The 18,038-nt window shown below is 36.7% G+C and overlaps 1 protein-coding gene across 2 annotated transcripts in view; it reads left to right on the forward strand.

Moving 5' to 3' along the window:
* Nucleotides 1-3,265: 3,265 nt before the first annotated feature.
* Nucleotides 3,266-18,038, forward strand: part of LOC117159067 (glutamate receptor ionotropic, kainate 2) — a 73,951-nt gene continuing 59,178 nt past the window's right edge. The window contains exon 1 of one of the 2 annotated variants that reach the window (XM_076619827.1): nucleotides 3,266-3,756. The gene's annotated coding sequence lies outside the window, so the exon portion shown is untranslated. The remainder of the gene's footprint in view (nucleotides 3,757-18,038) is intronic. The other variant, XM_033338583.2, reaches the window with a different exon arrangement.

Below are 18,038 nucleotides of genomic sequence, written 5' to 3' on the forward strand. Positions count from 1 at the left end.
TTAAATCGGTGCAGAATTCTTACTCTCGATCAGAATGTTTTAATCGAAAAAATAAGAAAGATGGATTTATTGCATCAGAGTTTCACACAAAAGACCCTAGTATGGAAAGTTTTGATCGAAGAAATCTATGAAATACATCTAATACTACTGAAAAAGAGAATATTTTCTTAGTGATTATTGTAAATTACTTTATAAATAAAGGGAACATTCCTTGTTTCGACCGTTCGCGGAGAGACGCGATCTCGAAGAAGCGCGTCAAAGGGAGTCGTAAATTCCCGTTATGATTCGAATAATCGACGCCACGAATAGATTGATCCCTTATTTCGATTAGGATAATAGGGGTGGTTGAGTAAGTATAACGCTGATTTTAACAGGTTATAATATATATATTTCCAACAATTAAATAACCTTAATATTGGATACCATTGTGTGTATATTGACTGCCAAACTACGAGTGAGTACGGCTTGAGGCTCCTTTATCTCACGCGACGTAACATTCCTCATTCAGCAAAATAATTTCATGAATTAAAGTGGATATATTTGCTATAATGTATATATAATATTCATAAATAATTAAATTATTTTATTTAATTTGCCTAAATTATGTTTTTATCGTCGTCTCTTCCAATATTTGATCGAGAATTTCGAGGAATGACTTGACCATTCAAGTAATGCACTTTAAAATAGTATGATCTTGGTTCGTACATGTAATCTGTACCCCCACTTCGATGATACTTTCACATTTTTTAATCCTTTTCGATAGCAGCTTCAAAGGTTATTTATTTTCTTTACTGCGCTTCTTCTAATCACAGAAGCGTCAAGCTCTTTTAATTTGATTATGAATTTCGAATACGCTTTTTTATCACACGATTTTAGCAATCTTTGCGCTTCAAATTCCGTAAGTACGGTTCGCTTTTATAAATTTCGACGAATTCTTCCACCCATTCTTGATGGGTGGGGGACATAATTTCGTACATTCATTATTATTTCGTATCTTATTGCATGTTTTGATTACGCGTAAATTGTGAACTTTTATTTACGGCGTCCCAACAATTAACAAACGTTGGTACACACGCTCCGGAGTATCTGTACAGGCTATTTTGGCACAGTCATATCGAATGATTTTTCATATTTGCTCCGGTTGCCTTCACAGGCCAAAATAACTGCACAGTTTTATCATACACACGTACTTGCGCAACCGTGTCTGTGCAGTCATAACTGACAGACTTACCGGGACGTTTGTAGCCGGCTTTATGGAATGAATGGCGTATCCACGAAATTTCGTGACATCTTCCGGCTTCATTTCCTCGTCGCAACGATTCAACGAGCAACGGAGAAATTATATTCACCGAATAACTTTAACGTCGCTTGCCACGTATCAAATAACGCCACCGCACAAGTCTAGAAAAATAATTTACATTGTAGCGACAAATAGACGCCTTTGAGAATACTTCTTTTCCTTTCCGGCCGTTATAAAAGTTTTCGCTCTTAAAATTGACGCGCGAACTTCTATCACGTGTAATTCCAGCAGGCTCTTTTCCGCAGACTTGGTCGAGTTTGAATTTCCTACGCGAAGGTGCGCCGCCTTTTTAAAAAATCGTAATCCTCGTTAAATTACTTCCTGCATATGCGGACTTATTAAAGGGCCACAGTTACTTTAACTTTGACACTGCATGACTGCGGAACCCAACTTATTCTGGAGCAATTAACTTGGGACTGCGTCGATAGAAATGCGTCGCGCCGCGTACGAGCGCGTTTGTTTTTGCAGTTAACCAATTAACGCGTGTCGAACATCCCAACCGAGGGAATCAATAAAATTGCAATTAACCGTCGCGTGGTCTAAGTAGATAATACCCAGGTGCAACTCCAGAGGCTCGCGAGAGCAATAGATGAAACATATCATCGGGAATCCTTCGTAATCGCCACTTAATTGCTCTCCGTAGGTGTTTCCAACAACGCGAAAACACTCCGGTGCTTGTTATATTCCTTGTGTTTCCAGTTTCGCTGAATTTCTCTGGTCTAGTCGTATAAATTCTTGCGTACAATATCTTTTGTAAAATATCGTTGATGAATTAGATTACGATTTCGATTGTGAATCGTTTTTATATTTGAAGATTGCGAAGATTGCGAAGATTACGAAGAAAAAAGTGATGAAATGCGTTTTTATTGTTTTTTATAAAAGAGTAATTTTACAAATCATTTTATCGTGTTATAACATGAATTCGTCCTATTTTTATAAACATATTGCATATATTATACTGGACGAATTTATGTCACAACCCAATATTATTATTAAGTCATTTCATTTATACGATGTTACATTATAAGTCATATTTCTTTTTTATATGAGAAGAATTTTAAATTCCAATTCATTTTTATGCCTTTCTCGCGTGATCTTCATTTTCAGATCGATACTGTCCAAGCGACTGCTTTTTGACCTGATTAGCGATAAAAATTTTATTTTCACACACCGCTGAAGTGTCAGGATTTTGAGTTGAAAGCTCGGTTTATCGAGCGTCGAGAGGTTTGAACGTAAGAATAGATGGTAAAATGTAAAATCCTTTTTAGGTTATGCACTCTTGAGAAGCACATACGTTTAGATGCATTGCTTGATATACGGGGTGTTCATAATGAAATTCTCGGCCACATTTCATTCTTATGTTTATTACGGTATTACTTTACGCCATTTTTCAAACATTTTATAGATTCGTTGGAAAGGCCTCCATTTTTCCTACAGTTTTTCATCTTCCTCGTTCTGCTCTCCCCGCGTTTGTGACACATTCGAGCTATATTTTATGAATCCGGCTTTCTGCTTTCAATTTTATATTCTTTCTACGCCCGATGAATGTAGTGCACAACATTCAAGGATGAAATACTACCATTTTTCTCTCGCGGTATAACATTTCAACACCTTAAATCGATTGAGCAAAATACACACCTATTCATTGTTGAGCCTCATTATCAAGATTCAGTTCACACGTCTTATTATTCCTATCATTTTCCAAAATTTATCTGCATTCGTTGATCATGCTTGTCTCGTCTTACTTAACTGACCCAATGAACGCGCTCTTAGCCTCACTGTACGAAACCGATGAATTTGACGAAAATAAATATGTGTCGTAACACATCCACGTGGCGTACAATTAATTTCCCGCTTCTCGCGGTTTCTTGCGTATCTGTAGTTTCGCAGCTGCGCAAAAAGCCCCGGCGCAGTTTATAATTCAATGACTCGGTAATTTTACGTTCAACAACTAAAAGCATTTCGACCGCATAATAGTTTCATAATTGGAGTGCCTCCGGCAAGGGAATTTTTAATCGAATTTTGCAATTCCCCTCTGTAATTCGGTGCCTTGTTAATTCGATCGAGACGCCCGCGAACCCGAACGATAATCGAACAACGAAAAAAAAAATCGAACGAATGAATAAACTCGGATGTGCACGAGAAGAATCGCGACGCGTGTTGAGGTATTTCTCGGGGCGAGTCGAAACGGTCGACGTCGGTCGCTGTGTATTTAGGCTGGTCCATGCTAAATTTAAATCAGTTCGTAGCGAGGCCACCGAACGCGATACTCCACCATCCCATTGATTTCCCGTAGCTGTCCGAGGTGTCTCGCTGTTCGAGAATCTTCTGGGGCTGAAATCGAGACGCGGTGAATATTCTTGGTTAGTTCATATTCGAATTGAACACACGGTCAGAAATGGAAGGATGAAAGGAGCTGCGTGTTCCGCGGTGTATGAATGACTACAAGTAATTAGGTAAGTGTCTTTTTTGCTTTTTGGTTTCGTGTTTGGAATTCGTATTTGGATATATTCGTGGGGTAATTGAAGTGAGCTTCGAGTTCTATGTAATAGAAAATACATATTTCTTGTTATTTTATTAGTTTTATCGAATAAAATAAGAAATTGTTCGTTTGAATCTACTCGAGGTTCATTTGATGTGTAAAATTTGGTACTGTGATATGTAGCTACGTATTTGTGGTGTAGCTAGAATATTAAGCAATTATATAATACTAGATATTAGTCATTATGAATAAAGAAATAATATTTCTTATTGTTTTATTAGTTATATCGAGTGTAACGGAATAACGTTCGTTGGGTGGAATATGTGAATACAGTTTCATTCGGGTAGAAACGAAATTTCATTGGACTGCGATTATATTGTTTGCGATTTATCATGCAGAAAATCTGGTCTCGATGTTGGCGCAGATTAAAAGAACAGATCGGACAAAACGATTTCACTTGATCGCTGATACAGTTGGTGAAATTTCGCTTGAAAAGAATAACATTTTGTGCAAAAAGTTTCATTCGATGTAAAAGCGAGATACACCAACGCTTTGTTAACAAAAAAAATGCTCGTGGCAGATTCATGACACACGATATTTAACGAAAAATTTTTCAATACAAATTTCATCTAACAACGAATAAACGATTCACCCTCAGATTACTTTTATTTGGCACAAACATTACCGAGCATTTGAAATATTTCTTCCTTTCGTTCTTCGGAATAAAATTTACGATGAAGAGTATTTAACACTTTCGAAATAAACAAGCTAGAAATGATAAAATAGAATGGCATTGAAGAAACAGGAAAAATCGTGGCAGATACTCGTGAAGATTCATCGAAAGGCGCCAGAACACCAGCCTGTCGATAACTGCGAGTTTTCACTCGATCGCGTCGATCGTATCGAAACGAGGCCGTCAGTACGTCTTTAACAACACCGACACTCGACATCTGCCTTTTTAACGATCGTGATCCACGTAATTCTGGGGAAATATCCAAGCCCCGTTCTCCGTACTCGTTCAGCCGAGCTTCTCCTCGCTCGTTCCTTCGACTCGGCAATTATGTTGGGTTCAGCTGCAATTAAGCTCTAGTTCGGCCCGTAAGTGGCGCATCTAGAGCTACTATTACCGATAAATTTATGGCCTATCGATATCTTATAAGCACGGGGAGGCTAGTTACGGATCGGGTAAATGTAAATTGTCGACGAAAGGACTCGAGCCTCGTAATAACGTATCTATTGATCAAAAAACGAATGGGAAAGAGCGATCGAATCGATCGGAGAACTTGGCGAGAATTTGTTGTGAAATTTATGAAACGAACAATCTTCTTTGTTAATGGAAATTGTTAGAGGTCTGTACAAATTTCTGGTGTTAGCAGTGTGGAATGCAGAGCCATGAGCGTGATTAAAACGACATATTTCGAAGCTACGATGAATCGGTATTTATCAAAGCCTTTTTGAAAAATAATGCTTTATAGAATCGACAGATTCAATGAAAAAAGCACATCTGCGTCAATTTTAGGTTTCTTGTATCATCGATTAGTTCTTGCAATCGATTCTCCATCTTCTAGTATTTGTGGTATTATATATGTTTTATTGAACACGATTATATAAAATCGATTGTGTAAGATCTTCGTGAAAACGCATAACAAATTTTACGTTGCCCATTTATGAATTATTAAAGCGATGAAAGAAGAGAGAAACAAGAACTTGAACATACCGAAAATATTTGTTAATTATTTACGAGAAGAATAAGATCCCTCAAAGTGTATCATGCTGATTTTATATTTTTCTAATTGGAAAGGAACTTGGAACAGTTAATACCAACGAAACAATGAATTTTTAGAAGATCAATTTCAGAAAACTCACAGAAGAGATCAAGCTTTAGACTTAAAATTACTTTTCAAAAATTAGCTTGATCTTTGAATTTACAGGCCATATAACTTGCGCGGTATCTAGCTGCTCAGCAGAATCCGAATTACGTATTTCTAACACAAATAAGAAAAAATTTGCCACGAATTGCTCGTTCTTCCGTAGGAACTGAAAATTCATATAAGCGGAGAACTGCTCCCCTATTCCAATTATTTTCGACTTTATCCGCGTTAGAAGCCAGTTTCCGTGCGTTGCGCCCCGGCTAATTGGAACATTCTAATTTCTCGCGTTCTGTTGTTTTCATGTCCGCTGACATCGCTAATTCCAATTTCCCTCGTTGCATTGTAACAATTCACTCGGCGTAGCTGGCGGTAACCGTAAAGATCGAAAGCTTCTAGAAATTCTCCGTGAACTCGTGCTCCGTGCCATTTCACTCTTTCGAATCGGCAGCATTCGAGACGCCCTCGTACGTTCTCTCGTCGTACGATCGGTGTTTTTCCTCTGATTTTGCGGCCACGAGAAATCGCGATATTCATAATCCAGGTAATGCGAAAGGGGAGGACTTGAAATTTCAGTGAAGGTTGCTCGACGAACCTAAAGTCCGATATTCGATTCAATTTCTGCGAAGGGTAGCAGTGGTCAGAAGGGCTCGAATCGAGACCAATGGCTTGCTGTGCTGTGTTGGCCGTTTCTAGTCCAGTGCTCGAATCGAGCCTCGATCGAACGCGAGTATCTCACGCTAGCTGAACTCTCTGCTGCGTAAAAAGAAGAGTCGACTTTATGATCGTGAGCGTATCGGCCACCTGTTTTTAACCGGCAGTTCCCATGGCTGGGATATTTTCTTGTTCCACCCTTTTTTCCCTTTCCTTTTTGTAATCTTCTCTGGAGTTTAATTTTTATAGGTGAAAAGTAAATTAGGCAGTGTATTGTTTACTGGGATTACTATTTCTTGATTTTCACGTTTCTTTTTACACCCTCACGGATATATTGGAAGAAGATAATCAAGAAAATTTAAGGGATCCTAGATATATCTACGATCATGTACTGGCTCGCGAAAGTAAATGAATATTTAACGTAGACAATTTTTATGTTCACGTGTATGTGTCATATAAAACATTTTGAAATTTCGATAGCACCGTAATGGCCCACGATTGCCATGATTATACTGGTTACAAGGTTTACTTCAAACATATACTTAGAATTAGTAATTTATAAAAATTCACAGTATGAACAGTTGCCTTAAACTTTTTATCATAAGATAGGTAATTAACTATTTAAATAATTTCGTGAATTTGATTTAAGCGTATGTTTGCAATAAATACTTTTGTTGCGACCTCTCAACTAGTAGTTGGCTATCAGTTAAGTTGTAACTGTTCGGTTGGGGTCGCGAACCTTGAACGATATTATCGCCCAAGGTGGAAGATTCATTAAGAGTTCTAGTATGATTATGATTTTGTTGGATCTTTATTTTGAAGTATCAGTATTGTAGGAATGTTTATTATAAATTAACAGAAAAGACAGTATGATAAACACAATATTGTAACACTCTCACAAAATTGAATATAATATCGCACTTCACGAATTTGCTTAACACTATTTCTACGTCACAGCAACACGATGAACTTCTCCCGATCACGATTAATTCAACTCTGACAGCATTACCATTACTGTAACAAACCTTGGTAACGCTCACAACACTCCTTGACAACATTAACATATCTTAACAACGTTTATAAACAATCAGCCACGTCTTTCGCTAACGTCACACCATCCCACAGTATCATTGTAATTTTGAAGTCTTCTAGAATGATTGCGATTTTGAAGTCTCCTAGTATGATTGTGATTTTGAAGTAGTGCCTACTTCGAAGTCTCTTTTGAAGTGTTTTCTGAAGTGTCTTCTGAAGTGTCTTCTGAAGTGTTGTTTGATCTAGGAGTGTGTTTTCGTCAACGTGTTCTGACTGTCGAAATGTCCGTGGGTGTCTCACAAGTGGTGCGTCTTGTGCGTACCTGGTCGAGGGTGCATAGCGCAAGATCCCGTTAATGACATCGTCTGATGATTCATTGTCGAATTCTCATCTGGTATCGAAGTTTACGATACGTCGTTTGCTACTGAGCGGACCCGTCAAGCGCTTAAAATGCTAATTAAATCGTCGACGTGGTCTGAATCGTAAACTTTATAATGTGCAATATGAAAGTATCGTAAACTTGGATTTATTTCAAACTTCGATCATGATAATCGTATCATGCGAAATCATATCATATCATGCAAATTTTCACAAGTAATCGTATACTTTTGTGAACTTACGTATATCGAATCGCAACTATGCATGAATATAAAATTCTTATTAGTCGATTAGTTTTTTCAGATCTATACTTGATCGTCATATCAGATTGATACTTTACGTTAATTATCACGTTTCGTATAAATATCCTAGCACTTATGAACAGTATCGAGTATTTGTACGGAAAGATCCATCAATGTAATACTTGTATATCTCGATTATGTAGTAGTATGCAATGTACTTAATTTGTCAATTGCGAATCGAAGGATAGCATATCTTGGTCGGTGAATCGAATGAAAAAATGTAATTATGGCGATATAGTCAGACTAGGTTAATCACGTTGCACCCATGTTTCGGAGTAAACAAGTAAATACTTAAAGAGAACGTTCGTTCTGTAAGAACGAAACACATTACGCGATTGTTGGCCAAAATTGCAGACATTGCTCTGACATCTTGCGAAATCTCATTTCCGAACATTGAACGTGACAAAGGACCGGTATGCGAGAACAGCAGAGAAAAGAGATTTGCCGCAATGCAACAATGCTCGTTGCAACAATGTTGCATCGCAGCCCCTATTATCGTAAATTTCGACTCGTATGAGCAAACGGCATTGTTGTAATGGCACAGCCAGTTGTCGGAACAATGCGTAAGATTTAATATCGATCGCGGGAGAAAATAGCTGGAAAGCGTAGGCAAACGTGCCGAGTAACACTCTTTGGGGCCTGACTTGACAAGAAAAATATTGCGAATGGCACTGCCAAAGGTTTGAAAACGGTAGAAATTTCACGGCAATTTTAGACCTTTCACTGGCATTTTTAGGAAGTCTCTATGAAACGCAAAAATGGACCTGTGTTTGTCGTGCGCCGCCTTGTCGACGACAATAAAAGTACGATTGTTAGTTCGGTCTCGAAACGATAAAAATATCTGTAATATTCGACGAGTCGGTTGGATATCGATCTCTCTACAAACCGTTGTATCGTTGCGCCTTTCCTGCGAAAACATTCCGATAACAATACTGTCCAGCGATTTGATTAGATTTCAAGCGTAATTTCACGCTGATACGACGTATCTCAGGTAATAAACAAAATTATATTTTAATTGCTACAAAGATAGTCGGCTTACCGTTACCCTTGATTCGATGCAATGTATAAATAATTATACGTTACCAGTAAACTCAGCGTCCTTTTAAATGATATTGTTTCAATACCCATGGGAGATCTTCATCATAAATTAAATTTATGAATTGGAATATCATATCGTCATTTATTTCATTGTTTAATTAAATGCCGATGTAACATTAAATCAACATTGAATTGAAACTTAATTTTTTCTTCTTGTTACTATTAATTTTGATCGAGACTATTATACGCAAAATCCGTTTTCGATAAAATTGGCCGTGAATAAAACGATAATTAATTAAACGATTTTTCGAAGAATCGCATATTACTGGTTATAATTTCTTTGGAACGAGTAGTAAAGGATAGAAGATTGGTGAAAAACGAAGGAGTGGATGATATAAAGCAATTTTCACAAGTTTCTAGTCAGCCGCGCGCCGTTCCTCCACGACTGTCCTGCGACAAAGTACACAGAGCGCGAAAAGAGCGTGAAAGTAGTCCTTTGATGTCAACCACAGTGAATATGGCACCTTTTGCAACGCTTTATGCTCTTGGAAAGGAAAACGCTTAGTACGGATTTGCGGTTTTGTTTACAATCGAAATTCACCGAATATCCTTTTCTTTCGACTCTTCCGTTTCGTTGAGTCGCTCTTGAAAGAGAGAATTTTCTTCTGCGAAGTATGAACTCACTTAGTGTATAGTAATTAGTAGAAGTTAATAGAATTATCAATGCTAGTTTATTAAATTTCTGAATTTAATATCAGTCAAGTATGTATAATAATAAATTACCTTTTCTCTATAGAAGTAATGCACACAATACAGAGTCATTATCTCGATGAAACTTATCGCAACTCTATTGGCTATGCCAGGAACAATCACGTTGTTAAACTAGCATCGAATCAAAATTGCCGAAAGTTTCGATCAGAAATTGAATTTTAAGTCATAATTCATAACGAATGTTTCACCGAGAACTTTTTTCACTTTCTTTTGCCATTTGCCTTGCTTATAGCTTTGTGTGAAATACAGTTATGTTGTCTTTCCGTTAGTTTTCTCGTGTTATATCGCGTGATATACGACTGAAATCGTTATTTAAACGATAGAGGCAAGAAGTACATAGTTCATGTGACGGCAGCCAGTTTCAATTTCTACTTTATCACGACGATAATTACGATCAAATTTTTGAAACATGTTTGACTTTAATATGCTTGGTATAACACTAAAATCCAAAGAAAAATTCTAATGATCGAAATAGATTTCTTTATACAATGTATTTATTTATGATACGTTTGATATTTTACGATATTTCAAAGGAAACACATCATTTTTTCATAGTCGAAATTTACGTCATCGACGTCACGTCATCAAACACACGATGTGGGTTTAGTTAAATAAAACCGTATTTCTTTCTTCCCCAGTCCATCACTAAACATACAACATGGAACGATAGTTATTCTACCAGTATTCAAGTTTTATCAAAGGAAAGGAAGCGCACAGACATTTCGCGAATAATACTGCAATTAACTTCAGCCACTCGAACATGTCGGTGAAGCACGAAGAATGCGTTAGAAGCACAATGCCCGTTCAACTATTGACTGGCAATTTCAAGTTCCAAAACGGGAACACGTAATTGAGGAACAAGAAAAATTTCCTCTCTATAAATGCGGAAAACTTCAATTTCGTCGAGATTCTAAAATTCGAAATAAAAGGAAACGAGCAATTAAGAGAGCAGAAGAGAACGAAAAAATCGACGCAATAACTGGCTACACCCAGAGAGTAACATCGAATCTGTTTCTTGATATGGTTCGATTCACTTTCATTCCCACGTGTATCTTGCACATCGATTTCAGTTACGTTTTCATCAAGATACATTGCTTGGTACAGTGGTATTCAGTTAAAAGTATCCCTGCACACACCTATTTTGAATATAATGTAATTTAATTACAAAATCACAAGTAAAAACTATCTGTTGATAAATAATGATTACATTGCGTACATCGCCAACTGTTTGGCATCGATGCCACTGCTGGATGCATTCAGCGGTGACAAGGTGTTATTATTCTGCTATATTATTATATTTTTATATGATAACATTTATTTTAAAAGATTAGTAGATATACAATGAAATAATGGTATCTGCAAGTGCGAAACACGTTACGGTGTAAAAAAAAATAATTTTTTAACAAAATTTCTATCACAATATCCTGACAGAATTCTTTATGAATCGCGTATTCAATTTTAACATACCGTTGATCAGTTTTTAAATAATAAATATTGCTTTTAACTATTAGCTATTTATTAATTTGTATATTTTATCAACACTCATCTACTTTTGCCACCAATCGGCTAAAATATCCGGATATTTTCGAACGGTAGTATAAGTAGCGAAAGACGAATCAACGAGAATATGAGATGTAAGCATTAATTTTATCAGACTATCCCTTCATACTGTATACGTATAATGTAATAAATCAAGGGATAAAAGGCATTGAAAAATTTCAGGAATTAATCATCGATAACGAACGATGGAATTATGATTATACGCTTGCTAGATCGTTGGGTATGCATTGAAATGAATACCGTTAATTTATTTCACGTGAAAAGAATTTTTCTTGTTATTTCGATAGTGCGACGGAATAATTACGTTGTTCCTTTTAGAGAGATACATGGCTAAATTAATAAAACTCTGTCCTACTTTAATCCACGACTGCAATATGTTGGAAAAACGTATATGTACATATACGAATAATATGAGCGAAATTACAGAGAACAAACGTTTTTTCTCGTAATTTAGGTAAGAATCTCAATCACGATTAATTAAATGAAGTGCAGCCCGTTTTATAATACGTATCATATCAGAAAAAAGAAGCAATTATTAAAAATCTTTTAATTGAATAGATGTTTACATGAATTACATGAAATATTCCAATAACTGCAATGTATCTTGCACCTATTATCAACAGTTAATGCTATCCTTTCTCTATTGATTTATTCTACCCTTTTAAATTAAGATTTTAATTAAGTTTAAGTAAGTGTTTGTTTTTCTTCGTTCAATTTTGAAATATGTGATCGCTATTCTGTAACAACCTGTATAACGTAACTTTATTTCAAAGATAAAACGAAGAACTTGAAATATTTGAATAAATTATATTTGTTCTTCAAAAATGAATAAAAGACATTTTATACAGGACATTTTAACTAAGGAGGACAATCACTACAATAATCGTAATTTTTTGAACCAATATTTTAACTAAAAAGGGTAGTGTTCCTACCAGTAAATTGGGGATGTTCATGCAATTTTATATTTGTATGAACATAACTAAAGAAATAGGTTCTAAATAGAAATTTGTTTCGTCTATTACATATTACAATAAGTGTACCTTGTACTTTGATTATTTTATATATTCCTACAATAGCATTTCGTAGATTTTTGGAACCTTGAATTTCCTAAAAATCTATAAATATCCACAGTCTAGTTATTAGCAATAATTTATCAAAATTTTCTTAATTTTCGAGCTCCGTCACAAATTCTCCAATGTGTGGATTCTAGATTTGACATTTCAATTCTCCAAGCCTACAAATCACAACTCTAGCTTCCTAATGCTCCATATCCAACCACAATTCTCCACAATTTCACATAGAATCATTGATTCACGTTATCCGTCTCGTTCACTCGTGAGTACTCGCGAATACCAGGATTCTCGCGCAGGATTCTCACACTTGAAAACAACTATTGAAGAACAAATGTAGCCGATGATAATTGCGATAAGATACGAACGGTCGATCGACATACTTGATGTGGCCGGCGGCATTGCAATGACCCAAGAGGAAGCAAAAAACTCGAGGGGGTTGAAAAGTGTCAATTGAATGAATTTCACCGTTCGCAGATCATTACAGTGCCCAACAGCTCCCTACCGACGGAACAGCGACTTTAATGAAGGTTGACACAGATTTTCAACGAGCCAAAGGGTGACCGAGGGTGTTTCTGTATCCGATAAAAATCGCACCCAGTTCAGACCGCCTGTCGGGCTTTCTTCATCTTGACCTTCTTTCGCTCGAGCTCGAATCAATTCGCCGGTATTTTTCGCCAGAGTACAGAAAACTCGTGAATGGCCAACTTTTCTGTTAAATAAATAGCCCCTTCCGTTTCCATCGGTGAGGACAGGAAAGTTCGTTTTGAAGTGTCCAATCGAAATCAAACAAATGGTTTCGAACTTTGGCATTAACTTTCATTTTGAATTTTCTTTGTACCTTACAGTGGCTCACGAAAGTATTCGAACACCTTCTGTGTAATATATTATATGCGTTATGCGAAACACTTTGAAGTTTCATTTAGATCGTAATGAGGCACGATTATCATAATTATATCGACAAAATTTGGAATGAAGACTGGAAGTAGGTATAAAAATTATATGATGTATGGTGCAAGGATAGGTTTCACAGATATCATAAAAGTATCGAGACAGTTAATTACTCGTTATATTAATAAGTCTCAATATTCTGCATTTATTGCATATTTTTGGGAATATTGTGCAAATACAGGTGGTGTCGAATATTAATATCATATCGACATAAAATAAAATTTAGGAAAAATTGCAAAACAATTTTGCGAAACGGTTTACACGTTTTAAATTAAAACGATTTTTTTTGTTAAATTTCCAAACACATTGTTCTGTAGGAAATCCTGAGTCGTATCGAAATGTAACTCTCACCGAAACGTAAAATGCGCGATTTGTCCGGAGAAAATAAAATTTTGACTGAGTTAGTTCATTTAACTTTTGACGAGAATACGGAAGTTGTTTTCGGCCGGCTTTCAATAATCGACAATGCAAACTCTGACACGTTTCCTGCACACGCTTAATCCATTTCACGCACTCGGACGTGTTCTTCTTGTGCGATTACAACTCGTTAATGCCAACACGATAGAAATTAAAAATATTTTTAGGAAACCTCTACACAAACTACGTAGTAGCATATAACTTTAAAGTAATAATATCCTTTTCCAATTTCTTTACAAATAATCACTAAATAATCTGAAGAATGTAAAAATATGCATTATATCTTTTGATAAATGGACGAAAACTTTGAAAGAACAGGATAAATAAGTTACCTGATCTACCTACAAAAGAATACACATATCGTTATATATCATATATATTACATAAATCAATGTTATAGATATGCTTTTTTAAAGAAATACGAACGAATCTATTACACAATCTAATGGATTGCGAATAAAACAAAAGAATACAGATGAAATACGAAAAGAGAAGAAAATGCTAGAAAATATGAAAGGGCGAGGTTCGACAAGCACGCAGCTCGCATTCAACCGTTTCCAGTCGTTTTGATAAAGTTTAAATCGATTAAAAGATTCTCTATGTTCCACGTGATTGCAGTTCCTATAATGCTCTCATTCAATAGATGCAGTTCGCTTTCAAATATCAGCTCCCCTAGGAATAGCCGGATCTGCTCTTCCGCGAACCTTTTAATCGTGGATTTCATTACTTAATTAAAAATCGCGTGAAATGTTTGGATCGGCCCAGCTCGTGCGCACTACGGATATGAATTACCTCAATTTGTTCCATTCAGACTCGTCGGACGGGACGGGTTTCCGGCTACCTGTATACGTTTCATGAACGCAAACTCTAAGCGAACGGGTTCAACCAACGAGCGCACTGATGCCATTCGTTATTTTTAAGAGGGTCAGAACGTCAGCAGCGGAGGAAACTTGTCACGCGATCTCGTCGTTAAATAACCGACATTAAAACCATTGGTCGTTTTCCACCGTGAAATGTTCGCAGTTGAAACATTCAAATTTACACTGTGCTGCAATTCCGGCAGGTTCCGCTTCAGATTACGCGTCGTTGCAGCGCACGGATCACAAGCCAAACTTCCAGTTTGCTCGTCTTACGATTTCTGACTCTGAACTGTAGATATAAAATTCGGAAGTTCCAACAATTCACAAAGTCTTAAGGTCCAAAGTTCAGAAAGTTCAACTTGTAAAGTTCTTGCTTAATTCAAAGTTCTGATTTGTGCGTAGTTCAAACTTTTTGAGAGTTGTGCACAAAAATGCTAATTCTAAAGATCCGAAAGTTCGATTCCTAAGTTGGAAGTAGTTTTAAAAGTTCTGTATGTGTCAAATCCTTATACTGGGGGTGTCGCAGCGTTTCCCGGTCAAACGTTGTTAGCATATTCTGTAAGTCAAGACGAGAGAAAACTGGGAGCATTGTTAAAGAACTATAGCAAAAAGCGATATATGAAAAGAGCGGTAACGACCGTGCGTTGCTACGGTACAAAATATGAATAAGTCAGAAATATTTACATTCAGTAGTAGTCAGAAAGTATCGTAATACTTTTATGATTCCAGCTTCACGAGTAATAAACGAGAACTTCAAAGAGTAATAAATTCAATTTTTTGCTGTATGTCAATCTTGTATTGGCAGTAATGCTGAACATTTTGAAATGGAGTTTTAGCTGGAGTTGTAGGTGTATTACGATACCTTTTCACTGCTACTAGATGTAAATGTTTCTGGTCTATTCATACTTTGTACCGTAGTAACGCACGTTCATATTTCATATATAATTTTTTTGTTACAGTTCTTTAACAATCCTTATAATGATATACGTTTATATGACATTCTTTCCTTGTTTGAACCTATAGAATATATTGACAACGTTTGACAGACAAAATTGGAGCACCCTGTATAAAGGCCTTGTTTTATTTTCAAGACTTGTACCAGTGTTGAGAAAGGTTTATGCAATCTGAAAATTTCTGAATTTTCAGGGACATACCTTTCTATTGCCACTTTCAAGGGTCGATTATATCGTCTAACGCAGCGGTTTGCAACCTGTTACGTCGCGTGAGATGGTCCATGCGACGTCCCTCGTGGTCTGCCCGCCAAGGGTCCGCGTACCGTCATTCAGACCCTCGATAAACCTAAGGCCCCACCATAAACTGAATCTTTTAACTTAATCCTGTAAGCATTTTCGGTTTATGGGTGGTCCTTAGAGCAATCCATAGCAATCCATATTGTGCGCTCTCACAAACCTGACAGGAAAAGCCCATGAACATTTTCCCATGAACAAGTCACACATGAGCCACATTCGTAGGAGGTTTCCTCCTCCTGTCTTCATTCATTAACGTTGGCTGTAACCAATGGGCATCGCGGATCGTTACCCTCACTTTTCCTAACGAAAACTGTGAACAACGAATCCGCTTTCTTCGTTCAAAAATCACACCCACACCGAGCTTTCCTCCGTAATTACATGAGAGCGGACAGTCAGTCAAATCTCAGCGAGAGAAGAGTCAAACACCAACTCAGAAGGAGTCAACATTCAAACACCAACTCGAAAAGAATCAAAAACTTAGTCACCACTCGACAAGCTGCTAATACCTATACGAGTCGAACACTTTGAATCCGATTGTGACTCGTGTGATAACCCACGAGTATCTTCAAATATTTATATAATCAATGAAATCCGTTGTTGGAAATAAAATATACATCATAACCTATTGGCCGCAGTGTTATACCAACTCAACTACCCCTATTATCCCAACAGAAATAAGGGGATCGATCTATTCGTGACGTCGATTATTATAATCGCAACGAGAATTTACGACTCCCACTGACGCGCTTCCTTGTGATTGCGTCTCTCTGCGACTGGTCGTCTTTACACAACCTTTATGCTGCTACGCCTCCCCGAAAAAAAATTTTATTCCGCGTCTCCCTACCTTTTATTCTTTTAACAGATATAATAATATATATACGTTTTAAATAATAAAAACTTTATTACAAAAGGAAACTAAAAGCTACAATTAATAGAATAATAACAAGGTTTTGGTATAAATATACGCGCGTTGCGATATGAAGTTTAATTTATTTGTAGATATTATGCTATGAAAATTAATATCTGATTAAAAAATTTTGCCGCCTCCCCTGCCAATAGTCCACGCCTCCCGGGTTGGAAACCGCTGGTCTAACAAGAAAATAATGATACATATCATAGTAATTGAGACATTCATCGTACCTCATTCTAGACTATATATATTATAATTTGTTTCGTTGTTTTATCATGTGAATATTTGCTCAATTGTATTGTATATATTGCAGGCATACAACACATTTCGTGTACCGCATACATTACAAATATTGTGTGTGTGTTACATGTGTAATTATGCATAATTATGTATGAACATAATAAGTAGACGTTCAAATAGAAGTGTCATTGTAAATGCATACTACGAGTGCATAATAGAAGTAGTAAATAATGCAAGAGTAGCTACGCAATGTATATGCTAGTTCAAATGCAAATGCAAGTTCGGGAGCAAGTGCTTTACGCATGTGCAAACATGAATGTAAGTACAAGTGTACGATGTAGGTGTAAGTGTTAGAGTAAGTTTATAGCGCCTATACAAGTGTATTCTGCAAGCACAGGTGCATAGTGCAAGTACAAGTGCAAGTGCAAGTGCATATTCATATTGCGAATGCAAGTGCAAATGATAATAATACAATCCAATATTGGATAAAGTTTCCTATAGTAAATTAGATAAGTTTATAGGAAACGAAGGTAATTAATTCACACGGTCTATGATTAAAAAATCAATCACAAAATTAGCACAAACATAAGAAATATAATGCGAAAGAACAGAAAGAATGATGAAAGAAACTTGGAATGTGAGATCAAGGGTTTATCCTGGAAAAGGAAGTAAACCGCCGGACAAGAAGCAAACGACCGAGGGCAATGTGCGGTCACGTATTTACCCGAAATACTTCCCGATCATTCTGAGCGATCAAACAGGTTTTCACACAGAACGATTGATGCCAGGGAAATCGCGCATTCCATCGACACAAGAGTGCACCGATTTCACTCGAGTTCGAACGCAAACCGTACGTGACAAGTACTCAATGCCTCTTAAATTCGGAAATCAGAAAAATCCTCGAATCGTGAAATCGCGCTCTGTCGTCCACCAAGTCGTACGTTCTTCCGCTTCT

This window comes from Bombus vancouverensis, chromosome 7 (genome assembly GCF_051014615.1).
Source record: "Bombus vancouverensis nearcticus chromosome 7, iyBomVanc1_principal, whole genome shotgun sequence".
Taxonomy (NCBI): Eukaryota; Metazoa; Arthropoda; class Insecta; order Hymenoptera; family Apidae; genus Bombus; species Bombus vancouverensis.